Source organism: Diabrotica virgifera, chromosome 4 (assembly GCF_917563875.1).
Source record: "Diabrotica virgifera virgifera chromosome 4, PGI_DIABVI_V3a".
In the NCBI taxonomy this organism is placed as follows: domain Eukaryota; kingdom Metazoa; phylum Arthropoda; class Insecta; order Coleoptera; family Chrysomelidae; genus Diabrotica; species Diabrotica virgifera.
The window spans coordinates 139,079,516-139,106,882 of record NC_065446.1 but is presented as its reverse complement, the minus strand read 5'-3'; the positions used below and the strand labels follow the sequence as shown (position 1 = coordinate 139,106,882).

The following is a 27,367-nucleotide window of genomic DNA, read 5'->3' as shown; positions in this document are numbered from 1 at the left end:
AATTAGTTTTAATATGTATTATAATAGTGTATTAATTCTCATCATGTATCTGGCTAAATAGCTAAGCGCTAAAGCCGCAAAATAAAAGAAATTGAAAAAAACATTCTTAGTGGCCTAGCACCTTTACTTTACCTGGGGGCGAGGCGAGTTAATAAATTATATTTTCTTATTGCAGTCATTTTGTGACGGCTTAAGAAGTTACATAAATGATGTCTTTAGGCTGTGAAAGACATCTTTATGAGTTGTATTTACATGATATAGGGCTTTTCACTCAGTCATTTGTTTCGAGTTTCTGTCATGTGTTGTCTAATATTAATATATCTATGTCATATGTTATTGGGTGCATTCAGCAGACACAATCGCTAACTAATCGATTAGTGATTTTCTGCTGAATGCCACATAAATTGTGACATTCAGCATGTAAATCACAAATCGATTACTAATCGATTAGTTAGCGATTGCGTCTGCTGAATGCACCCATTGATATTGCCATTGGGTGCATTCAGCAGACACAATCGCTAACTAATCGATTAGTGATTTTCTGCTGAATGCCACATAAATTGTGACATTTAGCATGTAAATCACAAATCGATTACTAATCGATTAGTTAGCGATTGCGTCTGCTGAATGCACCCAATGATACAAACCAAAGACGTATGACGTAGATATATTAATATTATGTGACACTTGAACGAAGCTCAAAACAAATGACAATCGATAAAAAGCCCTATTCAATAGGGCATTTCATTCACAGTGATTTGTTTCGAGCTTCTGTCATATAATATTAATATATCTAAGTCGTACGTTATTGGTATATACCAATTGATACAAACCAAAGACGTATGACGTAGATACATTAATATTATGTGACTCATGACAGAAGCTTGAAACAAATGACAATCGATGAAAAGCCCTATTGGCGTCTGCATATCAGGATCCGGTAATACTATATTATTTATCTATGATCAGGATATTGCTGGGTGTACACAAGTAAACAACACTTTTTTGATTAAAAGGTTTATTTCATTAAATCAAAACTTACATGGATACAATTTAAATAAGATATTTTTTCTATTTAAGGCAATATAATATAAGATATATATTTTAGTATAACTCTCCTACATTAACAAGCTTTAACACATTCAGTGGCCATGACGTATGGGTAGCATCACGAAGGTTTTACGGAAGGTACTGACAACACATAAGTTATGTGAGTAGTACTGTGTAACTAAATAAATGATTTAAGTATGTGGTACCAACCAAGTGGAGCTTGTTCGAGATGGGCACCAAACATGTTAATCTGGTCATGCACAGAGACTTATACTATAATATGTTATATCTCATATTGCTCACTATTGTAATGAGTGAGCCTGCATACACGAACTATAATATATTATTATGATTCTGTGTATGCAGGCTCACTCATTACTACTGTAGTGAACAATATGAGATGTAATATTATGAGATATACCTATTATATATTATGGTATAGCTCTCCATGAGTGCCAAGTTTTAAACTTAACTGATAACAACTAATGGATACCCTTTTATCCAAAATTTTATGAAAATTTTGAATGGTCATATTGGTATTAATTCCACAACCCCTTCCTATAACAATAGGCCCATTGTTGGATGTTATTGCAGTAGTTCTACTGGAAATACTTACTAAAATTGTATGTATCTGCATCACTTAGAAGTCTACCCAAAAAGCTATTAATACTCTCTAAACCATCATTAATACATCTTGTATACATAATAGGATTTTTTTCAGAATCAGATGTTTTATTAAGATTTACTTACCATGCCCTATCTATGTGCCAGGCACTTAACAGTCTATTAGGAGCAATACCCATTACATTTGACGAGGCATTGTAAAAGGTGTCGCTTATGCCTGATATGAAAACATTTGACTATACATATAATACCAACACAGACATGTATTTAAAAAAATTGGTAAATTAAAGTAGGTATCTTTTCTATTTGAAAATAAGAAAGCAGTACAAAATCCATTCCCAAATTCATCTTTTACTAATACTGTCATAAGTTCAAAGTCATAGGAATTGAGCCCATGAGTTCCATCGATTGCGATAAAGGATTTACCAAACTTAATTAACATTTCCTTTTGGCACAGTACTAAGGAAAATAAGACAAAAATCATAAATGTTAAATTCAGAATGAATATCCATTAGTATGCCCTGTTGTTTGTAAAATAATATTGGACATGAGTCTGTAAGCATTCAACCCAAAAATAAACACTGGTTGCATCATCATTGTACATATACCCATCTTTCAAATCAATGCCATAAGAGAGTTTAATGTTTGTGATATCTTTTCTTGTAAGTAAATCAATTCTTTTTAATTCGCCTCCTATGCTATTATGCTATCCTGAACAGTCTGAAGTTTACTAAAAAAGTAAAATATAGGTATAGGAGAATCAAACACACTAGTTTGAAATTGTAAACTGTAGTAAATATTCATGAGTAATATTTAAAAAGTGGTTTAGTGGTAACATTCTTGTTTTAAATTATATTGTGTATATTGACGGCGGAAAGGCAGGACCTCATAACTGAAAAATTTGTATAAAATGAGTTACTTCGGTTTTCGCTTTAGAATAAGTGTATCAGCACCTATTAAACAGCTTTTAGAGCTGGGAAAGCCTTTTGGAAGCCTTCCAAAAACTTTCCCAGCTGTAATCGCTGTTTAATAGCTGCCGATACACTTATTCTAAAGCGAAAACTGAAGTAACTCATGTTATAAAATTTTTTCAGTTACGAAGTCCTGCCTTTCCACCGTCAATATGCAAATATTGTACTTACATTTTTGAAGAAAGTCTCAAAATAAACTTTGAAGAGATATTTATCTGATTTTGGTATTTATGTAAGTGCTCTTTATCATCCTCATGCCCGTAATGTGTTTTAAAATAGTTTCAATATTTTTAGATACTATTATTCGACTAGTACACCAAATAAACATTTTGCAGGATCCTTGGGATTTTAAAGCTCTTTCTCTATCTTGTTTTGTAAAATAATTTTTTGAGGATCACATACATATACATTCATAATAAGATGTTTCATGTTCTTGTTCTCTTCCTGTGCCATCCATACAGTGCAAATCTAAAAAAACAACATAACAGGTGATTACATGGGCAGTTATACTACTTACAGCTTACTTTGTATCTAATCTATTATCTAGTATTACTCTATTAGTATCTACCTACATAAAACTATCTTTGAAATCTAAATTTTTGATATCAACATCAACCTTAATACTTAAAAAATAAATAATAATGTGGAAGTTACACTACCTACCTAAAAGTTTTTGAATTGCAATTTTATCAACTGGAAAAGACTGCAACATAATGAGTTTGAAATTATGACACAGCACAATATTTATTGTTTCAATTTACATTGTAAATAAAATAATAATAATAATCCTAATCCACAGCATAATAAACGAAACGTTTTCTATGCTGTGTCCTAGGCCCTGATTCTAAATCAAATTTCGACACTAAACAAGTCGCTTTCAATATGGCGACGGTTGAAATGCGATTGTGCGAGCCTTGTGGATTTTAGTTGAACTAACGAAGTGACGTCATGAAATAGCGACTATCGAAATTAATAGCGACTTTAAAAAGGGTGTTGATATTATAATTTCGACTGTCGAAATTATTTGACACGGAGATGAATGAATGGCCAAAAGCGAGGTTAGGTTTAGTTTAGATGTGTTTTGTTTATTTCTTGCAAGGAAAACTAAAGCAAAAGGTATTATAATATAGCTGGGTTGAATTGAAATTTGCTTGTTTTGAGGAATTAGATAGAATAGTATTAAATTAGAAATATAATAATTGAGAATGTCCACAACATGAATCATCAACTCAATGAAAGATGTAAGGTAATAATCTGGGAAAATTAGTAAAAAACAAGAAAAATTAATTACCAGCTATTTTATTGCTGGACATGCTGAAATCAAATCTTAAGATTTCCTATATTAGTAATATAGCTGTGCAAAGTCCACAGAAAGTGTGCTATTTTGTTTATAAACAAATTAGCGCTCCGAAATCTTTTTTTTATTATTGCTCTATAACTCCGAAAATTTTAACTTTAAACCAAAACACTCACATAAAAATTGACAGTAATTTAATTCTGCACATTGATAATTTATTCCAATTTCCTTCGACGGAAATTTTCCTCGGAAAATTCGGGTTTTCCAAACAAAATCTTTAATTTTCAACTAAAATTTGAGGGAAGTAATTATTTATCAATAATTAAATAATTTGGTAACAGTGACATAAATCTTTTTTGTTATAAGTTGTATCTTGAAGATATGAAAATTTGTATGTACAAAGAAGACCGGAATTAAAAGGTATCTAATGGTTCAAAGATTAAAATCCTGTTGTTTATAACTCTGTCGCAAATGCCGGTCAAATTTGACCGGTTATACCTGGAATCACTCCTCGCAATTCAATTTGTTTTTCTTCGAAAAGGACACAGAAGCCGTGCCCTTTTCAACAGCGTTAACTTAATTTAATTAAATCTAATATTTTCTGAGGGGTTCTATTTGTTTATAAGCCAAAAAATTGTTTCTTTATAACATTCCTAAGACCGCTCAAATGGTCCAATTTCAATCCTGTAAGGTACGTTGAATAGATAGTGCTTTTTTATACGAAAATCATAGTTATTCTGGTGTATCATAATCTTTCTGGTTATTATTTCGACCGAAATTTTTTAATTAACATTTTAATTATTGCTAAACTATTGGTTAGGTTGTCGCCTGTTTCCTGATGTACAGAGAGGGGCTAAATTATGGAATAAATTCATTTTCTCTAAAATGGACGATTTTAGAGAAAAATCCCGAAACAGGTCGATTTTTATTTTTAAATTAAATTTCTTGGCATATATTTCAAACTAGTGACGTCATCCATCCGAGCGTGATGACGTAATCGATTATTTTTTTAAATAGGAATAGGGGTTCGTGTTGTAGCTCATTTACAAAGGCGTTCAATTCTCTATTCAGTATTATAAACATTAATATCATTATTTATACAGGGAGGCCAAAAAAATTTTTAAATTAAATTAATTGACGCAAGAAGAAGAATGCATGTAATTTATTTAACTCAAAATATATTCTATTGCTGTCAGAAAATAGAAAAAAATGTTTATTTTGCAAATAAACATTGCTTTTAGCTTAAATTAAATGTTCAAACTGCCAATAGGTAGGAGCATTGATTAATAAGTACGTAGGAGGGAGGCTGTTTGTGATTTAATTTAAGCGAAAAGAAATGCTTATTTGTGAAATAAACCTTTTCTTCTATTTTCTGACAGCAGTACAATGTATTTTGAGTTAAATAAATTACATACATTCTTCTTTTTGCGCTAATTAATTTAATTCAAAAATTTTTTTTGGCAACCCTGTATAAATACCTAATGAGAATAATGTTTATATTACTGAATAGAGAATTGAACGCCCTTTCAAATGACCTACCACACGACCCCTATTCCCATTAACAAAATTATCGATTACGTCATCACGCTCAGATGGATGACGTCACTAGTAAGAAATATATGCCAAAAAATTCTAATTTAAAAATAAAAATCGACCTCTTTCGGGATTTTGCTCCAAAATCGCCCGTTTTAAAGAAATGAATTTATTCCATAATTTAGCCCCTCTGTATAATCTATTATAATAAATCTTTCATGTCATCAATTATTTAATTATTGATAAATAATTAGGTACTTCCCTAAAATTTTAATTGAAAATTGCAGATTTTTTGGGAAAACTCGGACTTTCTGAGTAAAATTTTTGTTGAAGGAAATCGGAAAAAAAAATAACTTTGTGCAGAACTAAATTACGGTGAATTTTTATTTGAGTGTTTTTGGCTCAAAGGAAAAATTTTAGGAGTTACAGACCACTAATTGAAAAATAAAGAAGATTTAGAAGGGCTAATTTGTTTATAAATAAAATAACACACTTTCTGCGGACTTGTCATACCCCATATTACTAATAAAGTAACGCATAAATCCGTTATTTCGTAAACTGGTTACTTTAGGAAAATTCCCGAAACACGTCGATTTTTATTTTTAAATTACGGTTTTTTGGCATATATCATACTAGTGAAGTCATCCATCTGGGCGTGATGACGTAATCGATGATTTTTTTAAATGAGAATAGGGGTCATATGATAGCTCATTTAAAAGGGTATTCAATTCTCTATCCAAGAATATAAACATTAACATAATTATTTATACAGTGTGTTCAAAAAACATTTTTTAATTAAAATAAGTGAGACAAAAAGAAGAATATAATGTAATTATTTAATTCAAAATACATTTTACTACTGTCAGTAAACAGAAAAAAATTTTATTTGACAAATAAACATTGATTTTCGCTTAAACGAAATGTTCAAACTGCCAAGCGACAGGTGGGTGGCAGCTTTAACATTGAATTTAAGCAAAAAACAATATTTATTTCTCAAATAAACATTTTTTTCCTGTTTTCTGACAACAGTAAAACGTATTTTGAATTAAATAAATTACGTACATTCTTCTTTTTGTTTCAATTATTTTAATTAAAAAAATGTTTTTTGAACACCTTGTATAAATAATTAGGTAAATGTTTATATTAGTGAATAGAGAATTGAATACCCTTTCAAATGACCTATCACATGACCATTCTCATTTAAAAAAATCATCGATTACGTCATCGCGCCCAGATGGATGACGTCACTAGTATAATATATATGCCAAAAAATCTGAATCTAAAAATAAAAATCGACCCGTTTCAGGATTTTTCATTAATGTCGCTGGTTTACGAAATAATGAATTTATGCGTTACTTTATGGACGCACTGTATATGCAATCTTAAGATTCGATTTTAGCAATAAAATAGCTGGTAAATAATTTTTCCCAAAAATTGCATTTTTTTCGATAATTTTCCCAGACTATCAACAAGTTCCAATAAACGGGAGCGCCAACCCAAATTCTGAGCAGTCTCAACATGATAAGGTTAATATCCCCAGTTGTAACTAATATCGAAATGAATAAGAATCGCTATATTCTGCGGCTGTCATGGCGGTGTCTTCTTCTTCTTCCTTTTTTTTGGGTTTCGATTTTTTTTTAATCATTTACCCAGTACATGTTGTTGGTTATGCGCGTCTTGCTCAAGGCAATGCACAACCAGGTGTCCTGTCAACTTCAGATCTATTTTTTTTTTTTTGGTCCTATGTGGTCCTTGTCCTTCTTCTTGTTTTTCTGTAGCTAGAGGGGGAAAAGTGTTACAACATTTAAGGTTAACTTAAGACTTTTCTCGTTTGGGGGTAGCTTCCAAACATTTTCACATAGGTTTAGGGCTGGCTACCTTCGAAATGAAATTGCGACTGTCGAAATGAATTAGAATCAGGCCCCTAATCAGTTGTAAAAGTAACAAAGTAAGGTTAAGATTTTAACTTGAGAAAACCATAGATATATAATACTCTAGATTGCGCCCTGCGATCTTAAAATGGGTGACGGTTGCGACAGAGATAAATGAGCCTATTTGGTCGGTAGTCTCTTTTTAATTTTAGGGGAATATCGACGACGTGACTATCCCACTTTATCGAGTAATATGTGTTGACAGTTGGAGCGGGTGGTGACGAGAAATGGTCTTTGGTCTTCGGACGTGGATAATCGTGGTTCGAATCCCATACCAACTTTACCTTTTTTATTTTTATTTAATCAATATTGCGTTTATTAGATATTTTTACTTCTGAAAAATGGACCTAAGTAAATCTAGCAGAAATTAAATGTAGTACCTATGTATAGTAAGTTAATATTGGAATACATTTTGTGAACTGCATAGTAAAATAAAAGTCATTCGTTATTAATATAAATTCGTCCTTATTCGAATGATGTGAATAATATTTGTTTTGCTTCTACTTTTTTAAAAAATTGTAACAATAGTTTCATAAATAAAAATAATGTCTAATTACTTATAATTGAATCGGTCATTTCAAAAACAGCAAAGTCCACAATTTTGAGAAACTAACTTTTTGAGAGGAATAGACTCCTTTAAGATAAACGTTGTGTGCAAAAACGACACCAGTCCAGTAAAAACATTAGGAACAAAACTACAATATAACTTTGAATTTTGATGTCATCCATTTCATCCATCTTTCGACTATATAGGTAGTTAAGTTTTCTTTGCTCTTCTGTAAAATTAGGAATATGTGACTCGTGTTATTTTTGAAATGACCGATTCAATTAATAAATCGATGGTACATTATGTTGATATTAATTATTGGTAATTTTTTACGAATATTTTTAATTACTTTATAGTATTCTACCATTAACTTATTAAAAAAAATAACATTGGCTTTTATATTTTTAAAAATCTATATAGGTACCTACACAGTTTTTCTTATTTGTTATATATTTCTTTGCATAGATTTATTTTAGAGATGTAATAATATCTAATAAACGCAATATTGATTAAATTAAAAATAAAAAAGTAAAGATTGGTATGGGATTCGAACCAGGATTATCCACGTCCGAAGACAAACGACCAGTTCTCGTCGCCATCCGCTCGAACTGTCAAACCATCTAAAATACTCGACGACAGAGTAGGATAGTGACGTCGTCGATACTCCCCTTGAATTAGAAAGAGACTACCGACCAAATAGGCTCATTTATCTCTGTCGCAACCGTCACCCATTTTAAGATCGTAAGGCGCAATCTAGAGTATTATAAATCTATGGAGAAAACAGAACTGTCAAATTTAAAACCAAACTGCTATAAAATTTTAAAATTCCCGCTAAAAGGAATCTGGCAACATTGCCGTCGTTTGCTGGACATTTAGCCCCGTATTTATAGTCAGTACTCAAGACTGATCTCGAGATCGGTCTCAGCCAAGACGATCTTACGGCAACGTCGAGCTCAAGACCACGTTCTGTTTTATAAACGAGTCTTCGGCTAATCTCGGCCAAGATTGATCTCGAGGCTGGAAAATTATGGATTTTAAGCAACTTTGACATAGAACACCAACTAAAAACTGTCAATCGTCAAGTTAAATATCTTTGCAATGTTTTTATATTTAATTTGTTTTTTGAAAATGGATTATTAAAATGTTTTCAGTTAAATAAAGTTTATTTTATTGATTGAAAGTTTACATTTTTATTTTTTCTAAATCTTACATTCTATTTTTTCAAAGGTTAATGACCTCTCATAATTTGTTTCCATTATGAGAAAGGATTTCTTTTCTTTGTGGTAAAGGATTGCATATTAAAGGAAAGTATTAAATATATTCTTTGATATTACCCCAGTATAACAGAATACTGTGATATTACTTTATTCTTGGTTGGGAGTAATGGTTTATTTCTTATGAGAGAAAGCAAAGCAAATAAAACTCTGGTACTTCCTAGTATTACCTGCCTTTTTATTAATGGTGTAAGCTTTCTTCTATGTTTATATTCTTCATCTGACTAACAACAAAGAAGAAACCATGAGAGGTGGAATTTGTATATAAAATGCAATTACTATTTTCATGGGAATAAGCCTCAATTTAAGTTTGAAATTAAATTTATTTAATGTTTAAATTCTTAAAGACATGCTATAAATTTTTTGCGATGGATATTATTGAGTTAAAGTTGATTTTATGTAATTGAATTAACTATATTTTAATAAAATTGTCCCAGGAATGCAACTCATTGGCGATATTGTTTTAAAGTCATTTGCTCTAAAATGTGTAAATATATGTCTGAATGAGTCAGATAAAATTAAATTATTAGAAGAATTTTTATCAAGCAACAACAATATTGATATAAAATATTAATCTTACCCAAATAACAGCACAAAAGTAAATATAGCCTATCCATTTCTACTGGACATTAACGCTCCTCCTCCAATTCTACACTTCTATATCATCCAAATCTCCTTACTGCTTCGAACAACTCTTTTCATGGTCTTTATCTTTTTTTCTCTCCAAAAATAATCTCTTACATGTCACTCTTACATTCAAGTAATGTTGACCTAGCCACCTGACTTTCCATATCTATTATTTTTTTGCCAGTCCTAACTCAGAACTGCCAGCCCCTACCAGTACTATGTCTATTTTCATTTCATCTTTCTTATTCATTGTTTCAAGTGCCACAAGCATACAATGCCACTTAAAATAACTGCTTCATAATACATTTTTGCATTATAGTTGTCCTACATACATTTTTGACTTCAATCATATACCATCGATCTGCTTACTAGCTTACTCTTAGTAGTATCTTTTCTATTTCTTTTTCTTCTTCCCATGTATCAATTATTGTCACTCCTAAATACTTGAATTTGTTGATATTTTCAATTTTGTATGCCTTTGTTCCTGTTTTTAGTGTGAAAAATTTATTCTATTTCATCTCTCCACACATTTCAATACACTTAATATTTTATTTTTGTTTCATTTATAGACATGCAATTTTCTTGCTTCACCTCTCAAGTTTCTAAACAACTTCAGCTTTTTTTCTTGTTAAGAGGACTATGTCATCTGCATAAATAATGGTATACAGTGATGAGCGTGCTATTAACTGGAAAAATGACACAAAAGATGGAAACATATAGTACGTTGTGAAATAAAAGGAGATGAAACTAGTAGAGGTGTACAATTATCAATAGGAACCTATAAATTTACATTACATTACATAATTTCCCACCTTTAGACCTCTGTGACAGTTGTCATACTCCTCCCACACATCTAAAGGTGACAAACTATGATAATTTTACATCTCTTTATTTCACAACATATGTTTTCCATTTTTTGCGCTATTTTGCTGGTTATTAGAGTGCTCATCAAAGTATTGCTGTTTACACGCCTGGACCTCTGAGGTAATCTACACTATGTCGACATGGTGTTTTTTATTAGTTGGATTATACACATTGGTTATATATTATCATTAAAATATAGTCATATTGTCTTTCAACTAATTATGGGATATATCAGATTTTTATTAACATCCTAAGTGCTCTAAACTTTGTTGCAAACACATGCTAAACACAGTTGCTCGAAATGACATAGTGTAGTTTACCTCCGAGGTCCAGATGTGTAATTAATTTTATATTTGGTAAGGAAAGGTTTGTCAAATAAATACTTATTTAAGAAGAGAGAAACTCATACTCATTTATTTTAAAATAAAATATAAAAAATACATATTATGAAATAAAATAATATATCTAACATAATACAGATTCAATAATGTATTCTCAGAATAAATAAACAAATTCCAGTTGAACAAGAGAAAGACAGAAGGTTACTATATATTTATATTCCAAAAATATATGGTGAACGTACAATAGTAGAGTAGCAGTAGACAGGTAGGTAAAATAAATGATGATAAATTGATAAAGCACTGGAAATAACGATAAAGCACTAGAATCAGGCTAAATAGCATCTAAAATATGAAGACCAGAGAAGATATAATTTTGAACTATACAGGGCATACCACGATCCATATACATTCATCAAAATAGGACCACGTTCTAAGAGGAAGGATGGAAGCATATGAAATATAATTTTGAACTATACAGGGCATACCACGATCCATATACATTCATCAAAATAGGACCACGTTCTAAGAGGAAGGATGGAAGCATATGAAATATAATTTTGAACAATACCACGATCCATATACATTCATCAAAATAGGACCACGTTCTAAGAGGAAGGATGGAAGCATATGAAATACTTTCCAAAATAAACACACAAATGTCAGCTGGACATATAACGAGAGAAAGACTATAGATTAGATATAAGGAACAAATAGAATAAGACATTGATATTTTAAAAATAAAAAATTGTAAGAACAAATCCTGAAATAGACTGGAATGGAGCTGTATTCCTCAAGAGACCAAAACTCAAACAAAAAGGGTTGTCGAACAATGATCATGATGACATTTTGAGAAATAATACGACAAAAAAATCAAACACAATAAGAGTAGGTATTCAATAATGTATTCTCATGCAAAACATTGTTGAAAAAAATGTCGCCAAAAATTTAGAGATTGTTCCACATCATTAACATGTCTATTTACCACCAATCATTATTTACCTAGATTATAAGGTACTGCTGTAGCACATATTATTGCAAGACATGTATATAATTTGGTTTGTAGACCTTGTTGAAGACAAGGAAACTCTCTTTTCCAGGTTCCAAATTGCTTTTCTACATTTCTTGTTCTCACATGAGTACTATGGTAAAAATATCTTATTTTCTTGATCATTACCTAAAAAGATATTTATGTCTATTAAATAATCTACTATTTATTTAGCAATTATCAATAAATACCTGGCTGTAATACTGGGGTAAAAAGATAGTGTCTGCATGCATACCCACTACTGTCATCTATTCCTATTAATAATCCTGGAATTTCACTTCTTTCCATTTCACAATTTCACTCATTAATGCTCTTAGATCAAATATTGAATGACTTGATAACCTTGTTGTTGAATAATACAATAATATACATAATTTCTCTTCTAGTACCTACAAATTCATTTACATAATAGGAGCCTGAATAACATATATTGTATGTCTTTACAGTACCTGTACATTTTTGGAAAGTGGGCTTCCTTATAAAAACTGGTTATATTCCTATAAGTAGCATAAAACCTTTGTTGTTTAAGTTAATGCGCTGATTTGCTGATGAATTTCAATATTGTAATACTCCCTTGTATTTTAGATTATATTTTTTATCTTGAATATATCGCTTTTGTATACTTCCTGGGCGATTTTCTTCTCCAATATTATCAATAAACTCTAAAAATGCTTTTACTTCTTCATACATTTTTATTGTAATTAGAAAAACAAAAAATATATGTTGGAACTGAATTAAAAATATTCAAAATTCAAGCCTAAGGCCCGTATTTATAGTCGAGTCTCAAGACAGCGTCGATGCTCAAGACCGACCTTGAACCAAATTTGTGTTTTATAAACCGATCTCGAGACACGACGGTGTCTTGGGAAGTGTAAAATGACAGGCGAATCTCAAGTCATCGATCGACCTTCCTCAAGACCGCGATTCTAACCTAACTTTGTTTGTTATTGTTTGAATTTTGAATATTTTTAATTCAGTTCCAAATATTTTTTGTTTTTCTAATTACAATAAAAATGTATGAAAAAGTAAAAGCATTTTTAGAGTTTATTGATAATATTGGAGAAGAAAATCGCCCGGGAAGTATACAAAAGCAATATATTCAAGATAAAAATATAATCTAAAATACAATGGAGTATTACAATATTGCAGTTCATCAGCGAATCAGCGCATTAACTTAAACAACAAAGGTTTTATGCTACTTATAGGAATATAACCAGTTTTTATGAGGAAGCCCACTTCCCAAAAATGTACAGGTACTGTAAAGATATAAAATATATGTTATTCAGGCTCTTATTATGTAAATGAATTTGTAGGTACTAGAAGAGAAATTATGTATATTATTGTTCAACAACAAGGTTATCAAGTCATTCAATATTTGATCTAAGAGCATTAAGAGTGAAATTGTGAAATGGAAAGAAGTGAAATTCCAGGATTATTAATAGGAATAGATGACAGTAATGGGTATGCATGCAGACACTATCTACTTACCCCAGTATTACAGCCAGGTATTTATTGATAATTGCTAAATAAATAGTAGGTTATTTAATAGACATAAATATCTTTTTAGGTAATGATCAAGAAAATAAGATATTTTTACCATAGTACTCATGTGAGAACAAGAAATGTAGAAAAGCTATTTGGAACCTGGAAAAGAGAGTTTCCTTGTCTTCAACAAGGTCTACAAACCAAATTATATACATGTCTTGCAATAATATGTGCTACAGCAGTACCTTACAATCTAGGTAAATAATGATCTGGTGGTAAATAGACATGTTAATGATGTGGAACAATCTCTAAATTTTTGGTGACATTTTTTTCAACAATATTTTGCATGAGAATACATTATTGAATACCTACTCTTATTGTGTTTGATTTTTTTTTCTATTATTTCTCAAAATGTCATCATGATCATTGTTCGACAACCCTTTTTGTTTGAGTTTTGATCTCTTGAGGAATACAGCTCCATTCCAATCTATTTCAGGATTTGTTCTTGCAATTTTTTATTTTTAAAATATCAACGTCTTATTCTATTTGTTCCTTATATCTAATCTATAGTATTTCTCTCGTTATATGTCCAGCTGACATTTGTGTGTTTATTTTGGAAAGTATTTCATATGCTTCCATCCTTCCTCTTAGAACGTGGTCCTATTTTGATGAATGTATATGGATCGTGGTATGCCCTGTATAGTTCAAAATTATATTTCATATGCTTCCATCCTTCCTCTTAGAACGTGGTCCTATTTTGATGAATGTATATGGATCGTGGTATGCCCTATGCCCTGTATAGTTCAAAATTATATCTTCTCTGGTCTTCATATTTTAGATGCTATTTAGCCTGATTCTAGTGCTTTATCGTTGTTTCCAGTGCTTTATCAATTTATCATCGTTTATTTTACCTACCTGTCTACTGCTACTCTACTATTGTACTTTCACCATATATTTTTGGAATATAAATATATAGTAACCTTCTGTCTTTCTCTTGTTCAACTGGAATTTGTTTATTTATTCTGAGAATACATTATTGAATCTGTATTATGTTAGATATATTATTTTTTATTTTATTTCTTAATATGTATTTTTTATATTTTATTTTAAAATAAATGAGTATGAGTTTCCCTCTTCTTAAATAAGTATTTATTTGACAAACCTTTCCTTACCAAATATAAAATTAATTACACATCTGGACCTCGGAGGTAAACCACACTATGTCATTTCGAGCAACTGTGTTTAGCATGTGTTTGCAACAAAGTTTAGAGCACTTAGGATGTTAATAAAAATCTGAAATATCCCATAATTAGTTGAAAGACAATATGACTGTATTTTAATGATAATATATATATATATATATATATATATATATATATATATAACCAATGTGTATAATCCAACTAATAAAAAAACACCATGTCGACATAGTGTAGATTACCTCCGAGGTCCAGGCGTGTAAACAGCAATACTGTGATGAGCACTCTAATAACCAGCAAAATAGCGCAAAAAATGGAAAACATATGTTGTGAAATAAAAAGAGATGTAAAATTATCTATAGGAACCTATACATTTACATTACATAGTTTGTCACCTTTACATGTGTGGGAGGAGTATGACAACTGTCACAGAGGTCTAAAGGTGGGAAATTATGTAATGTAATGTAAATTTATAGGTTCCTATTGATAATTGTACACCTCTACTAGTTTCATCTCCTTTTATTTCACAACATACTATATGTTTCCATCTTTTGTGTCATTTTGCCAGTTAATAGCACGCTCATCACTGTATACCATTATTTATGCAGATGACATAGTCCTCTTAACAAGAAAAAAAGCTGAAGTTGTTTAGAAACTTGAGAGGTGAAGCAAGAAAATTGCATGTCTATAAATGAAACAAAAATAAAATATTAAGTGTATTGAAATGTGTGGAGAGATGAAATAGAATAAATTTTTCAAACTAAAAACAGGAACAAAGGCATACAAAATTGAAAATATCAACCAATTCAAGTATTTAGGAGTGGCAATAATTGATAAATGGGAAGAAGAAAAAGAAATAGAAAAGTTACTACTAAGAGTAAGCTAGTAAGCAGATCGATGGTATATGATTGAAGTCAAAAATGTATGTAGGACAACTATAATGCAAAAATGTATTATGAAGCAGTTATTTTAAGTGGCATTGTATGCTTGTGGCACTTGAAACAATGAATAAGAAAGATGAAATGAAAATAGACATAGTACTGGTAGGGGCTGGCAGTTCTTAGTTAGGACTGGCAAAAAATAATAGATATGGAATGTCAGGTGGCTAGGTCAACATTACTTGAATGTAAGAGCGACATGTAAGAGATTATTTTTGGAGGAAAAAAAAGAGAAAGACCATGAAAAGAGTTGTTCGAAGCAGTAAGGAGATTTGGATGATATAGAAGTGTCGATGAATTGGAGGAGGAGCGTTAATGTTCAGTAGAAATGGATAGGCTATATTTACTTTTGTGCTGTTATTTGGGTAAGATTGTTAATATTTTATATCAATATTGTTGTTGCTTGATAAAAATTCTTCTAATAATTTAATTTTATCTGACTCATTCAGACATATATTTATACATTTTAGAGTAGATGACTTTAAAACAATATCGCCAATACAGTAATCCTTCATTATCCGCGGACTCATCAACCGCGGTTTCACTTATCCGCGGTTGCGATATCTGTTGAATCCTTAATGAGAATGTTTTATTATTTTTATATATTTTTTATAATTTGACCAGTCGCGTTAAATTACTCATGATACACCACTGGCGCTTGTTCTTAGTAGTAATACTACAGCAATTAGTTTATAGTTCAGAAGGTTTAAAATACCGGCGAATGTACACGCTGATCTCAGCGTCTTTATTTTTGTTGATATGATAATACATATTTCACAGATACGCAATTTCATCATATTTATTTCTATGTACTAATATACCTATCCAAATTGGGATTATGTCATATTCTTCTTTGGATCGTGGACAGCGTTGCCAGATTTTTTTTTTGCCAAGTCGGGATTTAGGAACTTTTTGAGTGAAAAAAGCGGGATTGTTTCGTCGAAAGCGGGACATAGTGAAAAAAGGTATATAATCAAAAATATTTGAATATTTATCTTTTTATTTTAGTTCAAATTACGTTTACGAGACATTAAGATAGTCACCTAGTGAAAATATCAATAGAAAATAAATTTTAATAAAAATATGGTATTTTAAATCACATTTACCTTATCATTAAAATATTGAGTCTTATTCGTCTTCTGAATAAAAAAATAAAAAACAAATCAGATATCAGAATCAAAAACGTTTTATTCGTTAGAAAAATGTGGCGTTTCAAACAAAAGTCATAGAAGTTAGAGTTACAAATTTTAAGAGAATAATTTTATATATTTATAAGAATAAAAGTTATAAAAGATATAAGAATAACAAAATAAGAACAATAAGAGAATATTTTAATTATTTATAAGAATTACTTATTCATATTTTTGTGAGGATTTAACTTCTTTCAAAATATCCCTTTTCTCTTTAGTAAATTTAAAGAACTCTTCACAGGATAGCTGTAGATTAAACTGGACGAGTAATTCTGCTTTAATTAACTTTACGGAACATTTATTTCTCGCATCTGACCATTTCAAATTCATCTGCGAAAAAACTCGTTCCGGAAAGCAGTTTGACGTTGGAGTACTTAATATAAAAGATACGAGTTTAAACATATTCCTGGTATCTTTTTTTGGAAACTGTTGAAAGAGCTGTTGCCATTTCTGTGCGGTGGTGGCAGTGGTGTCTTTGGAATTTCCCACTAATACGTCCAAAGATGATTTCAACAAGTTAAATTCTTCATATAGGTGATCTACCGAAATATTGTCTGTCAATTTCAATAAAGCGATAGCATTTTCAATCATGTCGAAACTAATTTCAGTTTCCAGATTTAGGAATTTAAGTCTAGCAAAAATATTCTCATCTGAAAAATTATAACGTTTTTCTATATATTTTTGGCAATTTGTGTAAAATAGTTTAAAGTCTTCGATGACTTTGATCTCTTCAGATTCAACTAATTTATTTAAAATAAGTTTCGTCTGGTAGCCGAAAAACCCATCCTTCTGTCTTTGAATCAGTCTTGAACGGAAGAGGCATAATGACTCATGCATTTCGGTTATGGCAATGTCATTTCCCTGAGACTCTTTTATTAATGTACCAAAAGCACTCATCACATTATAAACAAAATTCAAGTAGGCTAGAGTTTTTGTTTCCTCTGCTTCAGAACCAAAAATTTTTTCAATGGCTTTCGCACATGATTCTTTTTTATCAAAGTAGCTTTTCAAAGCAGGCCAAACCTTGATTATTCTCTCAACAGCAGGACAGAGCGACAAAAATCTTGTATTTACGTGACGTAATAACTCGACCCACTCCATTTCCGTAGTTTCAAATATCTCCATCAATTCCGCACGACGTTTAGCTGAATGTGAGAAATGGCCATATATTTTTAAGATGATAGCTTCTACATCGATGTCTAATCTATCACATGCAAATTTGCTCATGTTATGCAAGATGTGAACTGAACAGTTAGCTTTTAATATTTTTTCGTTTTTGGAATGAAGATTAGTGAAAACAGAATGATTTGAACCAAAGTTTACATTTGCATTGTCTGCACCATATGATGTTACTTGCGATAATTTTAAGTTATGTTTATCCAGTGTTTCACAAAGTACCTTTGTTATTTGGTCGGCAGTTTCGTCATTACTCTCCACAAAATCTATTAATTTGTTTTGTATTCCTTTGTCAAAACTGAAATATCGCACACATATTGGAAACATTTTCCGGTTTCCTTTATTGCTGGCATCCGTAGAAATCGAAAAAAATAAATCTTCTTTTAAATTTTAAACTACGTCCTTCAAAGCTTCTTTTGCCAATACTTCACAAACTATTGCTTCGCTCTTTGTCCTACCACATTTAACATTCTTAGCTATCTTAGAATCGGCGTACATGAGAGGTAATAACTTTTGAAAACAATCCAGACTATTGTAGCTTAACGAATGTTTAACGGTGTGATATACAGAAGTAATTTCTGCAGCTGACGTTTTGTATATAATATCATCGCGATCACGATCAGATGTTGAAGTACCCGGTGCCTGGAAATAGCTAGTTAAGTTTCTTGCAGCACGAGAACTAGTGATCTTCAAGTGACTATTTGTTTTGGAATGCTTCACTACGTCGTTTAATCCGCCATGTGAAATAGTAAACTCTTTTTTACACAGTGTACAGCAGTGGCGGCTTTTCTTTATGTGCTGCTGAGCTGCAGAACTACCAAACAACCATAGCAAATCTTAATTATTAAAGAATAATTAATATAGTTTTATTTCAAATCTGCCATATTATCATATTAAACATCAACTGTTAATAATAATTCACCAACAACGATGATTAATATTATTTTTTTTTACGTATTTACTCCTCTAGTGAAACCGTATAATTTTTTTACGTATTTGGTGCTCCAGTGAAGCAATCTTTTTACGTATTTGCTGCTCCAGTGAAGCCGCGTCGATAACAACCGAAACACTGGCAGCGGTAAAATGCATTTATTAGGCAAACGGCGATCTTAGCCGATGTGCTTCGGCAATCGGCTGATTAACGGCCTCGGAAATGTGTTTGCGAGCTGCAATTCACGACAGTTATTCGTGACCGTTGCATCTGTGCCGTGTTTAGAAATTCTTAGGTTACAATTTTGTTTAATTTGTTTTGTTCGAGCGTGTTTAAAACAATGGAGTTTCAATTTAAATTAGGTGTAAATAAATTTCAAAAACTTCACTATCAACAACAGTTGATTATAAAAGAACGTGGCCGTCCTATGCCTGATCTTAATATTGAAGTGTCCGGTAAAAGCCGTGGAAAAACATATACGCGTAAATTTAATAAAGACATGTATCTACGAAATCAGTGGATTTGTGGATGTTCCGAAAAAAATGCTTTTTTCTGTTTTCCGTGTGCATTATTCGGCGCAGATAAAGAGGAAAAATTGTGGCGCGAGACAGGAGTGCGGGATCTAGTGCATTTAAGTGAAAAAATAAAGAAGCATGAAAACACGCAAACTCATATGAACAATGAAATGCGATTTGCATTATTTGGGAAACTTAATATACAGGCCCAACTTGACTCTGCTTATTGGATAAATATACAAAAACACAATGAAGAGGTGACGAAAAACAGGTATGTTTTGTCAAAAATAATTGACTGTATAAAATTCTGTGGGGCTTTTGAGCTCGCCTTACGAGGGCACGATGAATCTGAAACATCAGATAACCCTGGAATTTTTCGTGGTTTAGTGAATTTTTCTGCTGAACTTGATAAAACACTTAGTGAACACCTTACAAATGCGACAATTTTCAAAGGTACCTCAAAAACAATACAAAATGATATTTTGGATTGCATGCTAGAAGTATACGCTGAGGAGATTTTAAACGAAATCAATGAAGCCCCATTTTTAGCAGTGATAGCTGATGAGACAACGGATGTTTCTATGAAATTTCAAATGGTCATTGTTTTTCGTTATGTAAAAAACGGCGCTCCAGTTGAAAGGTTTTGGACTTTTTTGCTTCCAGAAAAACATGATGCTGAAACCTTAGCTAACACAATTTTGAATGTTTTAGACCCAATATTAAAGAATAACAAAAATAAGCTCATTGCACAAAGTTATGACGGAGCAGCTGTTATGAGTGGGATACATGGCTGAGTGCAAACAATAATTAAGAGAAAATATGAAACTGCTCATTTTGTGCACTGTTACGCCCATCAATTGAATCTAATAATGTCAAGAGCATGTTCTATTAATTCCCAAGTACGCGTATTTTTTGGAGATTTACATGATATACCTGGATTTTTTAGTCATTCACCTCAAAGAATAGCTGTCTTAAATCAAATAGTTGGAAAAAATATTCCTCGTTCAATCCCTACACGCTGGAATTTCAATATTCGTACAGTAAATGTCGTTTACGAATATAGAGACTTTATTATTGAGTGTATGGAGCAACTAGAAGAAGAGTCAAATGCTATTACTTCCAAGGAAGCAAGAGGACTTAGGCCCGGTCTTTTCACCTCCGGATAAATAGTTAACGGGAAGTTTATCTGACAGATAAAAAAAGTAGCGTCTTTTCACTCTGGAATAAAGTTATCCGGCAGATAAATTGACGTTAAATATCAAATATTTAACTGCCGAATAAAGTACCGAATAAGAAGTTATCTGGCAGATAAACTTTGATTTTCGTATATTTCATGGTTTCTGATTACCAGGAAACTAAAAATATAACCTAAAATCTTGAGGGTCTGATTGAATTTATTGCAAAAGTAAAATTTTGTTCTTTCTAAAAATTCTCAATCACAAATTTTATGTTATTTTGTTTTTATACATACCTACCTACTGTAATTTTTTAAGCAGAGTTATTAGATATTAAATTAAAGATGGGTTATAATTTGAAAAAATTATAATAGGTATGTATTATTGTATACCTACCCAACTATATTCATTTACAAAGAAAAACAAGTTGTAAAAAATAAAAATAGAATAGTTTCTTATCCCATCATTTCTTTGAATTGCCAAATATTTTACGATTCCAAAATGAAAGGTATTGATATATGTAGGTAGTAACTAGAATTATGTATGCACATGGTTCTCAGAAACAGTAGATGATACCTACCTTGAAAAAAAAGCTGTTGTTAAGTATCCAAAACATACTGGGTGTATCATGAAATTCTAAAAAAAATAGAGTATAGGAAGACTGATTTTATATTCTGAGAATTTCGTAATACTCCCCGGATATGTTTTAAATAGGTACCTTCTTACTAATATTTTTTTGTGCCAAATATAAGTAATTCTGTATTATTGCTGTTTAAATTCAGATCATAGCAATGGGTTGTTACTTTTTTAATGAGTCCGCAAATACATCCCTTTTTGTATATAGCAGAAAACAAAATGATTACATTGATTCAGTTGTCCTACACTGAAGCAATATATTTATAACATAGAGAGAGATGAAAATGAAGACAATTTTGAAAATGAATTGCTAAGTATAGACCAGGAATAAGCTAAATTATTGAATTTACTGAAGTTATGATGTTTGATAACCTTATAAAAATTTTTGTGTTAAGCTTGTCACGCACGGGGAACTATACTAAAATATATCTCATATCACTCACTATAGTAATGAGTGAGGCTGCATACCCGGAACTATACCTAATGTATATTATGGTTCCGTTTATGCAGGCTCACTCATTATTATAGTGAGCAATATGAGATGTAATATATCTATTATAGTATACCTCCTGGTCAGTAACAAGCTTTATGGGGAAATAGAAGGATCATTAATATACATGTATAATTTTTTATTCTTTATTTAATTGTCCTTTGTATAATTTAATTATTAAATTTAATAAATCAATGAATTTTTGTGTCTCTTCTGCCCTTTAATTTTCTCTGGCACGCTTGTGTTCTACCCTTTCCTCCTCTTTTTCTATCTGAAGCAATTGAGCTATGTTGGGTATTAGCGTTGTTCTTTCTTGTAATACATTCTCTAGTTTATTATTGGTAGCTTATTTCTGGAACTAGCTTTTTCTTTGAGAACACAGGATTCCATCTTCTAGGTGTTTGTCATATCTGTAACCAATTTTTTTTATTTAGAAAAGTGAAAGATATCTACTATGGGCCATTCCACGAACATACGCCTGTTTTGGATTATTTCGACAACGAATATTTTACTGTGCAACCTAAGAAGTACGAAAGTAAATGGCACTAATAATTATTCCAATAAATAACAATGTAATTTGCAATTTACTTTTGTTCTTCTTATTTTGCAACGTAAAATATTCGTTGTCGAAGTAATCCAAAACAAGCGTATGTTCGTGGAATGACCCATAACAAATATTAAAATTAGGTTTTATTCTTGTTATTGGGATTATTCAATTTACCATGTAAATTATCCAATCTTTAAAATATTGTGTTTTGATATACATAGTTGGTTTATCCCTAGTTTACTATTCAATATACCAGTTGGATGGATTATAAATCTGTAGCGTTTTGACAATGATTGATATGTCCATCTAGCCTAATTTTTCAGGAGGGCATTTTGAAAGTTTAAATCATGTTTTGTCAACCCAAAAACGAAAAGTAATCAACATAAGAAATCAAGTAATATATCAAGTTCTGGCCTACCTAATACAGTAGAATCCAGATTATCCGTGCTCCTCGGGACCGAAGGTGGCACTGATAATCCGAACATGTATTTCTTATGTATAATAAGTATGTATACACATACATATTATAATATTATGTACCTACCATAAAAAGATAACAGAAAAAATAAATCTTTCATTATGAGTCTCTCTTTCGTCATATAGAGTTTCCGTTAAGTGATTTACAATGACGCTATGTTGATAAAACCTCAAAAATGCAACTTGAGTAAGGTGCCGTTGCAGTTAGTAGGCATTCGCATCGGGTAAAATTTTTTGGAAAATATGAAAATATACATTGTTTTAAGCTATTTTCCGAAAAAAAATTTGCGGATTACTCATTCATTTAAATAAAAATCAACTTTAAAAATTGGTTTTTTTCATACATAACCTTACTAATTTCAGACATATTTTCCCCAAATAGAAGTGTATATTTTATATTTGTAGGTACTGACCTTTTATTTATATCTTATTAATCCATATTAATGCGGTATACGTCCATTATTTTTATTAGAATACTGGATTATATTGAAAATATTATAATCCAACAAAATTTTAAATTCTCTCTGTCAACATTTTTGCAATCAAGTAATCAAATTCACAACACAAAATCACAAAATGTTTATGACATTTAGATCGACATTCGACAACGACTGTGCTAGGTTGCCAATTTTTATCGTAAGGTTTTCTGTTTCAAATATTGATGTAAATCAAAATATCTTTGGAATTTGAAAATTTGTCAAAACAAGATTAGTTGTCATTCACGTTTAGTATCGAAAAATGGATGTAAATAACTTCTTATTTTGATATTAATAATATCACACAAAAAAGCGATTTAGAATTAATCCAACGTTTGCAAAGTGTTTGATTAATTAAAAAACAGTTTAAGTGCAAAGAAAGACAGTCGCCCGGTCTTTTCACCTCCGAATAAAAGTTATCCGGAGGTTTATTTGACAGATTTACATGTAATCTGCCGGATAAACTTCCTGATAAATATTTATTCGGAGGTGAAAAGACCGGACCAGTGTCGCCGTTTATGTACGGTGAGGTCAATGGAGAGATACAAATTAAACTATGTTTATTAGGGTGGGTTGTGATTGCGCGCAGCGGTCAAATACCTCCTGCGGTTCTCTCACTCTATTACCCGTAAGTTAGGTTTGGACCGAAGGGTTAGGTCTTCCTCCTTTCTGACCGCTGCGCGCAATTGCAGTCTGCCCGTTTATTAATTGTAAACTGCCATTTATTATGTAAACTGCCATTACCATTCGCCAGCTGCCAATGTCAACAAAAAAAGAAGAAAATGTCATTGTCAGCTGTCAATGTCAAAAAAAAAAGAAAAAAATATCACTGTCAGCTGTCAATGTCAACAAAAAAAAAAGAAGAAACTATCATTACCATTTGTCAGCTGTCAATGTCGACAAAAAAAGAAGAAAATGTCATTGTCAGCTGTCAATGTTAACAAAAAAGAAAAAAATGTCATTGTCAGCTGTCAATGTCAACAAAAAGAAGAAAATGTCAATGTCAACAAAAAAAAGAAGAAACTGTCATTACCATTTGTCAGCTGTCAATGTCAACAAAAAACGAAGAAACTGTCATTACCATTTGTCAGTTGTCAATGTCAACAAAAAACGAAGAAACTGCCATTACCATTTGTCAGCTGTCAATGTCAACAAAAAAAGAAGAAAATGTCATTTTCAGCTGTCAATGTCAACAAAAAAAACTGTCAGCTGTCAGTGTTAACAAAAAAATGTCACTGTCAATGTCGACAAAAAAAAGAAGAAACTGTCATTACCATTTGTCAGCTGTCAATGTCAACAAAAAAACGAAAGAACTGACATTACCATTTGTCAGCTGTCAATGTCAACAAAAAAAGAAAAAAATGCCATTGTCAGATGTCAATGCCAACAAAAAAACTGTCATTGCCAGCTGTCAATGTCAACAAAAAAAGAAGAAAATGTCACTGTCAGCTGTCAATGTCAACAAAAAAAAGAAGAAACTGTCATTACCTTTTGTCAGCTGTCAATGTCAACAAAAAAAGAAGAAAATGTCATTGTCAGCTGTCAATGTTAACAAAAAAATAAGAAAATGTCATTGTCAGCTGTCAATTTGTAACAAAACATTAAACGCCAACAAAGTTGAAGAAAACTGCATTGTTAAATTTGAATTGTTTAATTACTACATAGTAGGTGGCACTAGCAATAAATATAAAAATTATGTCACACTTTAAAAATCCCTAGATTTCAAAGATAAATCGAGAAAAATCCCTCCTGTACCGATGCCCGTACGGTCCAGGTTTGGTTAGGTTAGGTCCATTTCCCCACAAAAATGCGTCAAAATTTGTTACTTGTAAAACCAAATTTTTTTATAGATTTGGCAACATCCAGCAACGTCACATGTAATTATCAATATGGCGGTCTAAAAAAGTGTATAAAATCCAATTTTCAAAGTCTTTTATTATGAAAACTAATGGATAATCCGCAAAATTTTTTTTTGAGAATAGTTTAAAATAATGTATATTTTCGTATTTTCCAAAAAATTTCTCTCATAGCGGATGCCTACTAACGGCCACGGCACCGTTTTACCTTCATCATACACATACCAAACTATACCAACTTGAAGAAATGTTACTAAATAGCATATCAAGCAAATAATCTCATTATGGCTAAAATCAGACGTAACATCAAGTTTTGCCATATTGCATGATATTTACAGAAATATAGTATTGAATTTAAATAAAAGTTTTCCCCACATTAACAAATTTTTACATCATTGAACAGTCATTAGGTTTGTTCTAGCATCAGTTTCAAACGGTTTGAAACCATCAGCGAATAGTCGACCAGCGCGAGTAGATAGGGGATAGCACTGGTGACTGTATTATGTTGTCTCACTGAGCAACTAATTGCTGACGGTTTCTGACTAGTTTGACTGTTTGCTAGAACAAACCTAATATTAATAATCATATAATATGTACATATATAATTATGTAAACAAAATTACCACTGCATCTGTTTCATTAGCTAGCTTGTCTTTATTTAAACTTGTCTTTGTCTTCTATTTTACATACAAATCAACAGTTTTCCTCTAATTTAAAATGGATTTACCTCTTGTTCAAGCTCTCCAGTAAACTATTTCAGCATAATCAATGTTTTCCTTCTAAAACAATATTGTTGTCTGATTAAAATATGGAAATGTATTTCTAAACCTTATGACTTTGTATACCTATTTTTTAAGTTGTAATTCTTTGATTTACTTACATTTCCTTCATTCCTTCTTCCAAAATGGAAATAAAATCGATAAAATCATCTTTGAAATACTTTGAATCTAATTATGTTAGGTTAAGTTAAAGCTGAAATTATAAAAATAAACATAAAAGTCAGGTGTGTTCGGAATCCAAACTTACTTTTAAGCTTATCTACCGGATAACTAACTGGAACATAAATTGACGTGAAAAGACGGGTACTTTTTATCTGGCGAATAAATATTTATCCTCCAGATAGCTAACTGCCAGATAAGAGCATATTTATTCGGAGGTGAAAAGACCGGGCCTTAGACGTATTCTGGAAGATCAAAATTTTACTTTCTGGCTGACTGTTTTTCATTATATTATGCCACATGTTGACGTTTTGTACAATAATCTTCAAAAAAAGAACATGGACCCAACCGAAGCACAGAAAGCTATACATGTTTTTGAGCAAAGTATTAACAATGTCCGAAATAAAATAGACCCTATCATACATCAAGCTTCAAATTTAAATGCGGCGCCTAGTGTCCAAAAAAGGAAACGCCCAAATAACAGCCAACAGGATCACCGTATTGCCTGTCTAGAAGTTTGTGATGTTATTATAAACAATGCAAAAGAACGGTTTGCATATACAAATCATCTAGTTGCCGCAACACTTTTATCTTCAGAACATTTCGAAAAATATAATAATAAGTTTCCTGAAAATGAATTGGATTTAACTTGTACAGCTTATAACTTCTTTGATAAAAACCGTTTGCGAACAGAACTGTCAGTTTTGTATTCCAATATCGAGTGTAGAACATTAAAAGGTGCAGTGCCTTTACTAAAATTTATAATTTCTAATAATTTAGAGGACACATTAACAGAAACCAAAAAGTTGATACAAATTCTGGTGACTACGCCAATGACCACAGCAGAAGCTGAACGTAGTTTTTCAACTTTAAAACGGATCAAAACATTTTTAAGAAATTCAATGCGCGAAGACAGATTAACAGCCCTTTCCACACTCTTGATAGAAAAAAAGTTCATCGCTTCAATACCGAACTTTAACGATAAAGTAATCGAAAAGTTTGCGACAAAAAAGGACCGGCGTATTAATTTCCAATTTAGAAAAATGCAATAAATGTAAGTTAATCAGATTTTTATAGCATGTCGTTATTAGTTACTATTAATTAGTATTAAAGCTAATTTTATTGTTTTTGTTTTCGTATGTTATTCTATTTCTATTATTTTATATTGGCCGTGGTTCATGCAGCACACCCTATAGCAGATGTCACGAGCCGCCACTGGTGTACAGTAAGCTTT

At 31.3% G+C, this 27,367-nt stretch overlaps 3 long non-coding RNA genes across 4 annotated transcripts; all 3 read right to left on the bottom strand.

The window, feature by feature from the left end:
* Positions 1-903: 903 nt before the first annotated feature.
* On the bottom strand, positions 904-3,473 carry LOC126883150 (uncharacterized). Its single transcript, XR_007697526.1, has 4 exons — positions 3,309-3,473; positions 2,817-3,113; positions 1,443-2,404; positions 904-1,370 (listed from the first exon to the last, which is right to left on the bottom strand). It is a non-coding gene; the product is annotated as an uncharacterized LOC126883150 (long non-coding RNA).
* A 7,710-nt stretch (positions 3,474-11,183) lies between these two features.
* Positions 11,184-12,970, bottom strand: LOC126883152 (uncharacterized). The gene is made up of 3 exons (XR_007697528.1): positions 12,554-12,970; positions 12,296-12,493; positions 11,184-12,233 (listed from the first exon to the last, which is right to left on the bottom strand). It is a non-coding gene; the product is annotated as an uncharacterized LOC126883152 (long non-coding RNA).
* A 9,001-nt stretch (positions 12,971-21,971) lies between these two features.
* Positions 21,972-26,370, bottom strand: LOC126883146 (uncharacterized). 2 transcript variants are annotated; one of them, XR_007697519.1, is made up of 4 exons: positions 26,222-26,370; positions 26,076-26,167; positions 25,819-25,974; positions 21,972-22,249 (listed from the first exon to the last, which is right to left on the bottom strand). It is a non-coding gene; the product is annotated as an uncharacterized LOC126883146 (long non-coding RNA). The 2 variants fall into 2 exon arrangements; XR_007697518.1 differs by having other exon boundaries at positions 26,076-26,366.
* Between the last annotated feature and the right edge of the window lie 997 nt (positions 26,371-27,367).